This window comes from Phragmites australis, chromosome 2 (assembly GCF_958298935.1).
Source record: "Phragmites australis chromosome 2, lpPhrAust1.1, whole genome shotgun sequence".
In the NCBI taxonomy this organism is placed as follows: Eukaryota; Viridiplantae; Streptophyta; class Magnoliopsida; order Poales; family Poaceae; genus Phragmites; species Phragmites australis.
Window position 1 is genome coordinate 24,404,033 of NC_084922.1, and position 15,609 is coordinate 24,419,641.

At 44.2% G+C, this 15,609-nt stretch overlaps 1 pseudogene; it reads left to right on the plus strand.

Moving 5' to 3' along the window:
* The first annotated feature begins 396 nt into the window (after positions 1 to 396).
* LOC133904304 (glutathione S-transferase U17-like) lies at positions 397 to 3,254 on the plus strand (annotated as a pseudogene).
* Positions 3,255 to 15,609: the final 12,355 nt, after the last annotated feature.

Below are 15,609 nucleotides of genomic sequence, written 5' to 3' on the forward strand. Positions count from 1 at the left end.
TTGCCCTAACTCATGAACCCTAGAACTAAAGGAGAGGGGAGTACTTATGTGTTCCAGCGGACCCGTCTTCTCAGTGTGGATCGCACGCGGATCTTCCTTTTGACCGTCTGTCGTCGTGATGTCGACACCCTCTGGTTTCTTGCGTGCATCGATCCACCGGTGGATTTCTCTGTTGCCACGCGCATGTTGTCGACTTTGCGGGCACCATCGTAAGTCTAACGGATGGAGATGTGCGCTGTTGTGCGCGACTCCGGTAGGTAGGCCCGCAGCAGTGCTGCTTCTCTTACTCTCTCTCTTACTCTCTCTCTCTCTCTCTCTCTCTCCCTCACGGTCACTCTCTCTCCCTTCTCGCCGGCGATGCAGCTAGAGCTCTCGCAGCTGCCGACCTCTCTCTCTCTCTCTCTCTCTCTCTCTCTCTCTCTCTCTCACGGCTAACTCAAAACATGAGGGCGAAACGAAGTTAGGGTTCGGGTTAGGGGGGCGGCCGACGGGTTTTGATCTGACGATAATGGTGGTAGACCGTCGGATCCAAATGGATGGCTCAGATACGCGCGCTATCGAGTGGTCGGGACGGTGCAAGGAAATGGGTCGACTGCTGCTGGGTTGTTGCGCGGGATAAAGGAGGGGCACCGTGGGCCTTTGCACGCTGATGGGCTGCACCTTCGGCCATGCTCACACGCACACGGGCACTCACACGGGAGTGTTTTGGGCCGTCCAGTTTTGGTCCGCACAGCTGCCTGGGTCGTTTTAAAAGAATTTCTTGGGCCTGTTTCATTTCAATGAGTTTTCCCATTGATTTTAATGCTTTTTTCAATTTATGCCTTTTTCATTTTAATGAGTTTTCCCAGTGATTTTAATTGACAAAGTGCGAGGATCATCTAACCATTGACAACGAGTTACTTAAGCAAACAAACACTCCCTCTATTTCAAAATGTAAGGTGTGGTTTAACCCCGTGTAGTTTCCAAGGCTACACTTTGACCATTAACATCTCTTATATTACATTACCCAATGCATGACCATAAAATTGGCATCATATGACAGTACATTCTAATATGAATCCATTGGTACTTAAATTTGTATCCTACGATCTATAGCTTTTTAAGTTTGAGTGAAATCCATCATTGGTCCCTAAACTTGTTTTGCATTCTTATCTAGGTCCATAAACTCTCAAATTGCATATTAAGACCCTTACACTTGCTAAGTATATCATCAGAGATCCATACCCCTTCAGACTGCATCCAACTACCTATGTGGCATGCCACCATGTATCCCGTGTGGCTTAGCACTCACATGAGCTGCACATGAACTGCAGTGGGTAGCACAAATATGCAGTTAGCCCCCACACATATCCCTTATTCTCATCTACTCACCCCAACATCGTTAGTTAGCACGATCGTGGGTATGACAGACGGACTTGGCTATGATCTCGGCCACTATTGAGCAGACGAGTAGCGTGACAAATGTGGTCCTGCCAGTACATGACCAGGAATGCAGTGAAGAACTCGACAATTAGTGGCTCCTCAAACGCCTTGAATCGTCGCATTTCATCGTGTGCGCGTACTGGTCAATGGTCAGTCGCCACAGCGAGGTGAGCCTGTTCGAGGTTTGCATCATTGATGCTTGCGCCAATTGTGACACGCTCCTGCGCACCGGTAGACGCCTCTGTGCCGAGGCGATGGCATCTTTGAAGTTCAAGGCATGGTGGCCCGAGATGAGGCGGAGCGGTGGCGACCCAGGTGCAATGATGAACTGCAAGAAGAAGTGGCGACGGTGGCAACACGACTTAAGGTTTAATGCTCCCTACATTTTCTAACAACTTACGATTTTGACTTTTACATCCACACTTTGACCAACAATATATTATGAAATAGTTAGTGAAGTAAAATGGATATGCTATCGTTAGATTTGTTACTATAATTATTTTAAGCATATCGTATACTTTCAACTATTTGTTTATGTATTCATTAAAAATCAATGGTCAAATCATGAATATCAAAATCAAAATGGAGGTAGTATCTCAATTTCCGTGCCAAAGTCACATCAGGCCACGTGGACCACCCCAGCATCCAACGCCCATCACGCCTCTTGAGCTCTTGGTTCAATGCAATGCTCCAATTCGGCCATCGATCCAATCACCACCCGCACGGCCGCACGCGCACCAACCACCGCGCGCGGCCCTTGCGCCAAGATCCAACAACCAAACCAGCCACCTGCTCAGCACAGACCCCCGCCGGCTCCGATGGCATCAGCCGCTGTCCCCGATACCGTGGCGGTGCGGGTGGGCAAGCCCATTCGTGATGCGCGTGCGCGTTGCGCTCAGGCCAAAGGGCATCGCGTACGAGTTCCTGCAGGCGGAGCTGGGCACCAAGAGCGAGCTGCTGCTCACTTCCAACCCCATGCATAAGAAGATGCTAGTGCTCCTCCACGGCGGCCACCCCGTCTGTGAGTCGCTGGTCATCGTGCAGTACGTCGACCCCTACGATCGCGCCGTCCTCCGCTTCTGGGCGGAGTACGCCGACGCCAAGGTGAACCATATAACAACCCCCGGGATCATTTCGGATGGAAATCGAATGCTCTACGAACTGATCGTTGTGCCTCCGACTCCGGGCGTGCGCAGCTCCCGTCGGCGTTTTGGACGCTGAGGGGGATGATTGCCGACAAGGCGGAGGTGGCGGAGCAGGTGGCCGCGGCGCTCACGCAGCTCGGTCTTCGCGGGGTGCAGCAAGGGGAAGCGCTACTTTGGCGGCGATTGCATCGGGTTCTTGGACATCGTCGTCGGGTCGTACGTCGGGTGGTTCCGGGGGGCGGAGCGGGTCACGGGGCAGCCTGTCCTCGGCGAGGCGGGGACGCCCTGGCTGGCGGCGTGGGTGGCGCGGTTCTGCGCGCATGGGGCCGTCAGGGACGTGATGCCCGACGCCGGCAGGCTCGTCGAGTTCAGCGAGGCCCTCAGCGCGGCGCTCGCCGCCAACGCTCCACGGGCATGAGTTCGTGACGCGTTGATTGTCCTCGGTTGGCTTTGTCGCACCGATGCAAATCTCTGAATAAGCTTTGCCATTTGGTCGCTGCGCTGTACCCTTTGAGCTTGCAAAAATGTCAGACCTGGCAACTGGATCCATTAATTGAAAGCCAATTCTCCTATTAGTCATTGGGAACATAAGATAAAAAAATTAATTGCACGGCGGAACACATACGCTTAATTTCTTGGAGTTTTACAATGGAATATAAGTCTGTCTCAACCTTTTTAAAAGTTTTATTCTATTTCTTATAGGTTTTAGCATTATACAGAATTCCTCATTGTAAATGCAGATGAATAAAGCAGATAATTTTTTTTTCCTACATTATGTCTTTTTTTTATTGTTTATCGCTGGAATCTCTAGACTACACCCAATAATAGCACGTTATCAAAACAAAGCTCTGCCGGTGATCAAGCTAGCAGAACAAATCTGTCTGCAACCGATCTGCAGTGCATCGACATCGTCGTCAAGCGTGCAGGTCATGACCTAGCCTATATGCCATACGCAGCACGAATCTGTTCGCAATAATTGAAAGGTACAATCGATTCGATACGTGTTCTTGCAAGTATTGTTTTTGTTTCAGATCTGTACATCTGCATGAATAGCATATCGCAACTAATAGCGTAGCAGAACAGTAGTGTGAACTTCATCGGCGTGAACACGACGTAGAACTGGTGGAGCTCACAGCCGCCACCATACCGCCGGTCGGAATCCGGCGTCCGTCCCCCTGAACAAAACGCGGTGGCTCAATGACCACCGCCACAGATCGAGAAAAAAAGAAAGAAAGATGCCGCCCTAGTGGTGACATCACTTTGCACTGAGCCACCGCACCGGACTGCCGGTAGCACGGTCACCTCGCTTAGGCCTCGTCGCACCAGCGAACAGTCCAGATCTGGGGCCGAACCACCTGGATCCGGTGCCACACTCGAGTCACCGCCTGAAGTGTGTCGCCTCTCGCGCACCAGCGTGCTTTGAGTGTCGAATTGTTTGAATCGAGCAACCCCTCGCCTCGCGCCTAAGGGACGTGTCAACACCCTGATCCACCATGCACACGTCGCTCGAAGCGACACCGCTGCACCCCTTGGAGGACCACCCTGCCGCCCACAGGCGACAGGGTCGCTGCCCGAACCACATGCCACCACCGAAGCAGAGCCGCCGGGACACTCGCCATCATCTGGCGAAAGTGGAAAATAAGAGTTTACCATAGTCGATCATAAAAATACCCCAAAGGAAAAGGAAGGGGAGCCAGTTGAGATCTAGTGATAGTATAGAACGTAAGAAAGTAGGCATACCAATTTGAATCTTCCCACATAGGAAGAGACCAGTGATAATGTGCATGCTGAAATTGACACTAGTAAACTAAATGACCTTGCTCCCACAGTAAGAAATTATAAAGAGGAAGATGTAGAAGCACCTGGAAGTGCAGCCTATGATGAAATAGCAATAAACTATGTGAGTTTAGAGGAATCCTGGAACAGAGCAACAACAATAGTTAACACATATTTCGTAAATAAAATCATCACAGTTATAGATCATGACCATGAGCTTGCATTGCTCACTTAATATAGAATAAGGTTATATTGGGAAGACTAGCAGAAGGAAATAGTAGCTAAACTATTGTCCCTAAACAAAAGAGAGGTTTTAGGGCCAGTGATGCCGCACACCTCCCCATATTAAATTAGTAGGATACAAGTGAATTTTTGTTTGTAAGAGGAATGAAATGAATGAAATTGTGACGTATAAAGCACGACTGGTGGCACAAAATTTCATTCAACGACTAGACATTGATTATGAATAAACATATTCCCTAATGATGGGTGACATTACTTATAGATATTTGATCTCAATGGCAGTCAACCCAGAGTTGAAAATAAAATTGATTTATGTTGTGACCGCATATCTTTATAGGAGCTTTGATTCGAACATTTATATAAAGGTACTTGAAGGAATATCATTGTCAAATCAGGATAGAAGAAATAGACATCTTTATAGCACATAATTGAAGAAATCGCTATATGGGTTGAAACAGTTAAGTCCCGGAATGGATTTTTGCATACGAAGATGATATGAATATCATCGGTACAGAAGAAGAAATCGAAGAAGCAAGCTTGTACTTGAAGTCTGAATTTGAAATGAAAGATTTGGGTAAAACCAAGTTTTGCTTAGGCCTGCAGCTAGAGTATGTGACAGATAGAATTTTGTACATCAGTCAAATTACAATCAGAAGGTGTTAGAGTGGTTTGGTTTTGAAAAATCATTTTCCGCTAAAAGCCCCATAGTCAGAAGGTCATTGCAAGCAGATCAAGATCCCTATAGACCTAGAGAAGAGGGGAAGGAAGTGTTGGGACCGGAATTCCTATACTTAAGTGCTATAGGTATGTTGTTATATCTGGTTAATTGCACTAGTCTAGACATAGCGTTTGCAAAAAAAAACTACTTGCATGATACAACACAGAGCCTACTAAAAGGCATTGGAATGGCGTGAAGGATATTCTGCGTTACTTACAAGGTAGCAAAGATCTGGGTCTGTTCTACAGTAAGAATAAGGACATAAGTCTGGTTGGATACGCATATATTGGGTATCTGTCTGACCCGCATACAGCGAAATCACATACTGACTATATTTTTCTAAGTGGTTGAATTGTAATATCCTGAAAATCGTCTGTAACATCCTAAGTTTAAATATGTTAATTAATTGCAAAATGCACCCCAAATTAAAACTTTTTTTATTAAGTAGACTAGCTAAGATTTAAAAAAATAGGTATATGAATGTATATATACCGGTATGTATACATTCATATATATATATATTAAGTGTGATAAGATGCACTAGAGTTAGTTTCAAAATAGTCCTTGCAATAATTTGGTTCGTAAATTTTGGTTTGAGGTTTTTGTGGTTCTTTGTGTGGAGTATTAAAATTGAATGTATCTCAATTTCAAAACTACTCTTAGATTCTATTCAGCTCCAATCCCATTCGAATTTGAATCCTTTAATTTTAATCATCTCAAAAAGCTCAAGATCTAAGCCCAAATCATAATTCAAATATATTTATTTGAATTTATCATAATCCAAAAGTCAAAATCCAACTCAAAATCTCTCATTAAATTTGATTCCAAAATTAATTCTCCTTTTCTTTTTCTCTTCATTCTCTTGGTCTCAATCTCTCTCTCCCTCTCTGTTTTGGCCCAAGCGCACCTAGCCCAGCCTTCTTTCCTCCCTTTTTTCCCTCCCTCACCCGCACGCGCTCAGCCCAACTCCCCCGCACACCCTCTTGGCCCAGCTCGCACCGTGCCGCACACTTGGCCGTCCAAGTGTCCGCCATCTGTCGTCGCTTGCGCGCACCCTTTCCTCCCTCTCCTCTAGCGCGACCTAGCATCGCGCCTCGCTGTCTCTTGCCACTGCGTCAGCCAGCGAGCCACTTGTCTCTCTCACCTGTCCTGTTGCACACTCCTGCTCCCTCCCCCCCTCTCCCACAACCAAAAGGACCTGACGCCCATGACTTGCGCCCGCACACGCGCATGGATGGCGCAGAGCTCCCATGCCCCAGGAAATGGTGGGCGTCGCCTTGCCACCTCTTAGCTGCACATTTTTCCCATGCCGCCCGACATCATGAGCTGCATCACCTCTCTCTGCTCCCCTCTCCCGTATATAAATAGCACACTTGACTCCTTCTCCTCCCCCTTTTCCCATTTCACCATCGTCGCACCCATTCTCTCTGCCACAACTTCGCTGTCACCGAGCCACCCTTGACGTGCTACCGAGGAGCTCAAGGAGTCTGACACCGTCCCTATGCCACCGCTCGCTCACCGGAGGCCCGACGAGAGCCGCCCGTGCAAGAAGACCAAGCGGCTCCACCGCTTCGACATCGTTGCTCCGTCGGCCGCCTTCCACACCGTCTCAACGCCGGTGAGCCTCCCAGTCCACCCTTAAGGTCGCATAGATAGCATGTAGGCGTCCCCGTAGCTCCTTCTCGCGCATTGCCGCACGTAGCCATAGCACTTTGCCTCCGCCGCCATGAAACCGTCCACTGCCAGGGTGCTTTTGCTCTCTGTTGTGGCCAACCATCGTGTAGTGATGGCTACAGGCACTAGGCTTCTTTTCCTTGCAGGTTGGCACATCTCAGTGCAGGGGAGGTACTGCCCAAATTTTCCTGGACCATTGTCCCCTCTCCGATCGCCATCTGGCATTAATCTCGTCATCATCCATCATCGACGAACTCCCCGCTGCATCTGCCGTACCATGTAGAAGCCCGGTGTCGACTTCCTGTCGTGAAACCCTATCAGAATCTCAACTTCGGCGAGCTTCCCAGTGTGCGCCGCTGTGGATTCCTCACTGCCAGCCATTTTTTCCCTCCCCTCCGCCACTCGTGCTGCGCCTACACACCCGCACGCCCACACGCTCGCTTAGATCGTCCTTGGGTCGTGGCTCGGCCTGGCCGAGTGGGCCACGGCTCAGCCCAGTGTGCTGCTAGCCATGCAGGCCGACCCAGCAGCCAAAGGCCACGACCCTGTGGGCCAGCCTAGCTCTACAGCCCGCTAAGCTAGCACAATGCAGCCCAAGCCCGGCCCAGCCCATCCCGGCCTGGACCTGGCCCATCCGAGCCCATCTCAGCCCAACTGGTACAGTTCATGTGGGCCCCATCGAGTTATTGTTCATGTGGGCTTAGACTACTATTTAGTGGGTCTCACTCGTGGGCCCCACTTATGAATAGTGCAATTTTGTAATTTCTGATTTAATTTAGATGAAATCTTTCGGGAGTTATAACTTCTCCGTTCTGGCTCCGATTTTGGCGATTCTTTCACTGAAATTTATCTAAATTTGAGATCTACCCATATATCTTAGTGTGCTACCCATTAGGACTCATTTTGTTTTCTATTTTGTGTTAAATTGGTTTTTCTCTAGCAAACATGTTATTGATCGTAGTCGATTGCAGATCCGCCAGAATTCTGCGAGTGTTGCATGGGAAGTGTCAGGAGTGAGGAGGATCCTAAGTACAACCAAGAATTTGGAGAAAACTCCAGAGAAGGCAAGTCCTATCTCCTTGATCATATTGAATCTATGTTTTCAACTAATCTACATGATCAACTAAAACTAGACTTATCGCATGTGCTATGTATTACACTTTTACAAACTGCTTGTAGCAGTTAATCCTATTAAACACTTACTATGCCATAAATGTTATCATCCAAAATACATAGCACCCAAGGATTACCTATTGTTATCTATATTAATGAAAGACGATGCCTTGATATCTAGCATGCTTAGGATAAATACATCTCATCAGAGATGTCGCTTTTAAAACACCTCTCATCGGAGATAAGATTTACTGCCATCAATGGTAACTCATATACCATGGATCCTTGATGGTTATGAATTCCGTGATGGTTGTGAAATACTTGATGTAATGTGGCATATGATGGAGGATGTGTAAAAATGGGTGAAAACTGCTTTGATAAGGGCAGAGGTAGAGTAGTACTCTGGACGAGGATGCTTTTAGGGGCTTGATTTACATTTGTGGTATTTATTGCTAGAAAATACCATGCGTCTTGAATGGGCAGGACTTGACTTTCCTTCAATGGACTGAGTTGGGTATCATACTAGGAGGCTGAGAGCAGCGAGCAGTCAAGTGGACATATGTCCCTTTGTTTGGAGGTTTCTAGTACCGGTCTAGGCTTAAAAAGGGGACTGGCCTTCAACATATGGACTCTGGCACTTGGGGGTAAATCTTGTAGAAAAGCCCAGCAGGAATGGTGATTGGAGTGTCTTAGTATGATTCACTACTCCGTTTGCAACAGTTAGAGGCTGAGCATATCGCGTGGGTAAAGTTGTACAACCTCTGCAGAGTGTAAATCTATTCGAATAGTCATATCCACGGTCATGGACATGCGAAGGCAGAACCTTTTTTACTCGACTCCGGGTGTGTGTGTTTTGATGAGTAAGTGTGTGGACTAGATGTCTGTGTGATGAGGTTCCTGGCTCAATCCGCTAGAAGTTGTGTGGAATTAGAGGTACACTAGATGAGATGATAGGGACTGCGGAGTGAGACGTAGCGCCTCACAGGACCGAGAAACCCCTAGATATAGCTTGTTACCTGGTTTTGAACTTTTTAAACTGTTTTAAAGCCAATCATAGATGATGCAATTGGATACCTATATAAACTACTTTATGCTTAAAACTAAACTATAAAACCTTATCCTTGAATTACTCCTTTATGCATCTATCAAACACCATGAAGTAGTATAGAGCTTGCTAAGTACCTTCAGTACTCACTATTGCTGTCATTCAGATGAGGAAGTCGATGCCGACTTTGCCAAAGGTGAAGACGGGGATGAATAGTAGTCTTAGAAGTCACATTCGCACCCTAAGCTACTTGTGGCTTGGGCTTTTGCTTTCCGCTGTGTTTTGTTGGCCTCTTGGCTAGGTTTGCAATATACAGTATGGGTTAACCTTTTGTACTCTGAACCATAATACTTATGTACGAAGTTTAACTATGATATTACAACTGTTACTATGCATATCAGCTGCTTGATCCAGTGACTGATACAGGAGGCACAGGAGATCCTGGGATTGGGATCCTACATCGTCAAAATAAAGTCTTGTATCTACTTCGATGAACCACTCAGAAATAAGAGCTTTATATGAAGCCGCACAGGAATGCGCATTACTTAGAAAAGTGATCAATCATATTTAGTAGTCATGTGGTTTGAACACTTCTAACACTCCCACCATTATCTATTAAGATAATGTTGCATATGTTGTATGTGTTGTACAAGTACAATCAGGATATGTGAAAAGCAACTTAACGAAGCATATCAACCCCTCATTAACAAAGCAACTTAATGTTGCACAAGTCCTTTTATGATCTTTAATTGCATAAAATGAATGAAATAAAGGTAATGCATACCAAATCATGAAGAAATCTTGCAGATTTATTCACTAAGTCTCTCCTTGCATCTAGTTTTGAAAGATGTGTTCGTAAAATTTGGATGATGAGGCTTAGAGAGTTGCACATTTTAGGGGGGGGGGGGATTTTCATATAATACCGATACAAAGAATTAATCTTAGTCAAAAGATTAAGTATCCAAAGTTAATCATGAAGATTATATGAAGTATTTAGGTGAATTGTACTTTTTTTTTTCCCTTAGATGAGTTTTCCTGAAGTTTCTCATCATATGGTTTTCAATAAGGTAATTCATGTGACCATGTCGCGAGCTATGTACTCTTTCTTTCAATTTTTGTCCCTGAGTTTTCAGGGAGTTTTGATGAGATATATGTATTTCGTGAGAAGTGCCCAATGGGGGTGTTAGAAAACCTAGAGTTTTATAACTGAATGTAGGCACATCTCGATCTCTTGAAAGATTTTATTCTATCTTTTAGGGGTTTTGGTACTATATATATGGGGTAGAACCCCTCATTGTAAACACAGATGAATAAAAAAGAGAAAAAATTTCCCCTACATTGTGTCTCTTTTTGTGATTGTTCAACGCTGGAATCTCCGGACTACACCCAGTAGCAGAGTTTCCTCAACAATTTCAAGCTATATCTAAAGTAGCTTGGAGGATGATCCAACCTTCACAAGAAAAAAATAAACGGCATACATGTGCTATGAATAAAGCAGAAATAAGCACACAAATTCACTCGAACCTGGTGGTATGGACGTACATTCGTACACATGATCTAACTCAGATCCTAACGTTCGTAAGAAGAACAATAACTCAAGTAAAACTTGGTCCTAGGATGTTCGATCGAATTGGATCAAGCATACTTATTCTACACTAACCAAACACCCAGAAAACAAATAGAATCCAAATTTCATGGAGAAAAGCTACAACATTTGTTAACAACTCCTAAATCTTCCAAACTTGAAACAAAAGAGATGAGCAACAAGTAAAAGGTTGAATCTTAGTTGCTAGATGGATGGATGTGGTTCTATTTCATGACTCACTTGTCCTCAGAACCAATAATTAAGAGAGAAGGAAGGAGATGGGGAAAACAAAACTGAAATGAGGAGAAAACAAACAACCCAACTCAAAATCTTTTGGGATATTTCTTTGTACTGATTTATGGGGATTTTCACATCCTCTTATCTAGTCTTTCACAAACTAAGGGACGATAAAATTGTCAAGGAGCCTTACCATTGTTTGAACTCTATTTGTCTAAGGCTGGGGTGGCAACGGGTTGGGTCATGGCCAAGGGATGCCAAACTAGCCCGCCCTGGTCCTGCACTGTAGATCATGTAAAAAATGCGCCCCAATCACAAAAATTAGTCGAGTCTCGAGAGGAGGTTACGAGGTGTGTGAGGTTATATATATTGGAACATACTTCCTAATTATCAAGTGCCTAAAAACGAGCTTGATCTCTCAGGCTACGACGATTTTAGAGGGGTTAGCAGCAGTGATTTTAGGGGTTCTTGGTGTGCTTCCCGGTCTTAAAGGAATGCCCAAGGAAGAAGGTTGGCTCGGCGGTGGTGGCGGACGAAGGGGGGGGGGGTCTGGGGACGCCGTCAGCCATGGGTGGCGAAGGACGGACAGTGAGCGGTACCGGTGGCGGGGGAGGCAAGGATGCGGCCTGACGATGCCAAGTTAGCGCGATGGGGCGACGGGCATGGATCCAATGGCCGGGATGCCGTCGGAGACAATTGAACGTAGGAGGGGCGGGGGAGCGCTGCAGGAGCGGGAGGAAGAAGATAAGACGAGACAAATTCTTGGCTTTCTTTTATTATCTTTTAATAGAGGATAATTCAAGGCATGTTTAGAAGAGGATGTTTACTTTAGAATTTTTTGAATTTGGTTCAAGTTTATTACTAAATTCTAGAGATTCAGATCCCAAAACCTCCTTTTCATCGACTTGTCAGGTGCCCTAGCATTGGACGGACATAGCACCCGGACAGGGCGATTAAAATATGAAATAAGCTAAAGCACAATATTCTGTTTATCTGACCTGTTGTAGAGAACTTGGCTCTTTTAGGCATGTATATGATTTCGGTGATTAATGATAACATAGTCAATGGGACTAACATGTTTGTTAAATATATGCTTTAGTAGATCTCATGGATGCAATACATGAAGAATCCACTGAAGCGGAACTCAAGAAAGTTTGAATTGGACGAGTTCAGAAAAGACTGTACTCACCGACGGTTCGATGCTCAGTAAAATGTATACACCGGAGTGTTTTTGGCTCAAAAGAGAAAATTGATGAACACACCAGATGGTTCAATGTTGAAGTGATAAACACGTCGGAACATTTTCCAGGAGCTGTTTCTAGGTGGCAAAAGGAGTTTGAACGCCGGATGGTCCGACACTCATAGGCTTGTACACACCAGAGCATTATCAGATGATGGTAAAAATGTTGTACGCGTCGGATTGTCCGGCGATGAGGAGTTGGCCACACCAGAGTATTTTGCAGGAGATGTTGCAACGGTTTGTATAATGTGGTTGTACACACCGAATGGTCCGGTGATCAGAGAATCTACACACTGAACAAATGGACAGTGAGAAGTGGCTTGGTTGGCTCAAATATACACACTGGATAGTTCGATGATAGAGTTCAAGGTTACACCGGAACATACGGTGTTCATAATGAGTTTGAGTGGAGTTCAATCGGCTAGTAAACAACTAGTTTCTATTGCTATACACACCGGATAGTCCGGTGTTTGTACTGCTATTAACGTCGGATCATCCGATTTTCCTAGTCTTTTTTTGACCATTAGATCAACAGCTAGTTCTTGGGTTTGAAGCTATAAATATCCCCCTCACTTGGCCATTTGAGTGTGCTAGAGTCTAGAGAAGCTCATAGACACCAACATGGATTAGAGGTGACATTCATGACATAGATAGCATGGGATAAAAATTTCTTGTGCCAAGTTTACTCTCTCTACCATGTTTACGTTTCCACATTTATATATTTGCAATCTACCTTTACTTGTTTATCTTTCTAGAATAGCTTGTTATGATTGGCTATATGTTACAAACCCTTTTAAGCAGTAGAGTAGACACGCTAGATAAACCTATAGTATATTTAGATAGAAATTGATATAAGTTTATCTTGTGAAGTTTTTAGGGCCAATTAGTTTTATATGTCCATATTCAATCTCCTCCTCTTAGGACGACACCGTTCCCTACACTTATCAGGGCAACTAAAATAGGAAGAACTTACAAATGGGAAATATATTCAAGTACAGGGACCCTAGTGCAAGTCATACTCGTCTTCAACCAAAGCAACAAGACATCAACACTTAATTTCAAGCTATACTGAAAGTAGCTTGGAGGATGATCCAACTTTCACAAAAAAAAAATGAATGACATACATGCACTATTAATAAAACAGAAATAAGCACACAAATTCACTCCAACCTGGTGGTATGGGTGTACATCCGTACACATGATCAAACTCGGTTCCTAGCCTTCGTAACAAGAACAAGAACTCAAGTAAAAGTTGGTCCTAGGATGTTCAATCAAATTGGATCAAGCATACTTATTCTGCATGTGAGGACCCGTCCAATCTCATGTCCGTCTCTCGACGCGCCATGTGATCAAATTCGAATTAATCATTAGGATGATGATTTAATAAGATGAGAGCTAGCTCATGTCCGTCTCTCTACGCACCACGTGCTAACCCACATCTCATCACAACAATCATAGCCACCAATGATTAATACAAATCCAATCCCGGCAGTCCCGATATGTGTGTTTTAATAATTCTCAGGAGAGCTATTATCCACATATATCTCTACCAACATGTATATCACAACATCGTGATTAAATGAGATTACAAATGATTACAAGTGGATGAACTAAACAAATACAAGTGTTATCTAGCATAAATATACATAAATCACAGCGGAAAACATCTAAAGAAAATAAAGACTAGTGGCGTCGTTTGCCCACAAGGCAACCAACTAGGGTTAGAACTAATATAGCGACTGCTCACCACCACACCACTTTCGGTGAGATTCAAGTAGCCGGCACCTAACTACACCAGAAAAGCAAACAAGCAACGTGAGTATGAAGGTACTCGCAAGACTTAATCTATAATTGATACATATAATAACCCGACTTTAAGGATTATGCATCTGGATAAATTAGCAAGGAATTGACCACAAGGTAAGTGAATTTATATGCAAAAGCAGAAATTGACTCAAATGTGTTAGCATCTACACTTAACCACAAGTACCTTCCTATTCTGAGATCATCAACATAAGCATATATGTAACTCGAATCATAACAACTCATCATCAACCATCTCTATCCACTTCCTCCCATACTATCATAACCACATTCGAAACTCTACAATTGATGCAAATGGACAGAAGCATGCTCATGACCAAGAGCGCGGCAATTCAAATTGTTCTTACACCCTACATGGGGTACATCTTTACCCACACGATACGAGGATCATTCGGCTTGTGCGACCCGCAAAAGTCTACACAAGAGGCACTCGTGACAACATTTTCTAATAAGCCCCAACCATTTGAATATGCTCATATAAGTACGGAGGTTATCTAGAACTATTCTCTGAGCAAACTAGATACCTCTACAAGCCTATTATGCCCATAACACCATAGACTCGCACGCCAAAGGGTCACAACTACAAAGGTATTCAGCTCATTTGTCCCATACATGGATATGTGGTAAGTACGGAAAAATGTTAAAGCTAACTACAACAACGGACAATGCTTAGTCGATGCAAGCGTTCTATAGCATCCGGGTTCCTCCCCCGACCTACCCCTAGCACCACCCACATCTCGTCTCATTCTCACAACTCATACAAACTAACATCATCATTATCTTTGTAAATATTAATAAGTCCTAAGCTCGCGAACGATGGTCGAACTATCGCTCGACTTCTACTTGTGACCTATGCATTTCTAAGCATCTTGACTAACTTTTAAGTTAGACAAAGATATGTTATACCCAGGTTACAATGATAGAAAATATCAATAGTTTAAGGTAGGAGATGCATCAACACAGGTTCTAACCATAAAACCAGACAAGATTCACTAACATGCATAACATACATAAAGCAGTAATTTATCAATTTAGACTCCACGTGATCCAAAGTATAAGGTAGAATATGATTAGATGCTTTTCCTTGGTGCTCAGGTGCTTCATACACAATATTACAATCGGGTTCCACCTCAAGGATACCTCCGTTGCTCTCTAGTTCGTCGATCGCTAAAAAAAAAGAACAGTGCATCATAATTAACAAAGTGAAATGCTATGATACATGCACAAAATGCCATAAAAATTTAACGGAAGATGAGGTACTGAGTAAATAACATGATGCAACAAGAATCACTTGAATTAAGATTCATTCGCATATGGTACAAACAAATAAGTGAGGTGTTGTCCAAAGGGCCATTTAATTAAAAGAGAGCATAACAAAACTAACTTCACATCAAGTGGTCACTTGACAAGTCCACCATTATTTTTCCTGGGTATATAGACTAAAGGTGATTTTTAGAAGTGGATTCACCCCTAAATTATTTTTATTATTTTCTATACAATTAACGCACTTTAACAAGGCTTAAACAAAATTAGGCTAGGATAGCAGGTTAAAAAACTATTTCATGTGAGCTATTACTTTTCCTACAC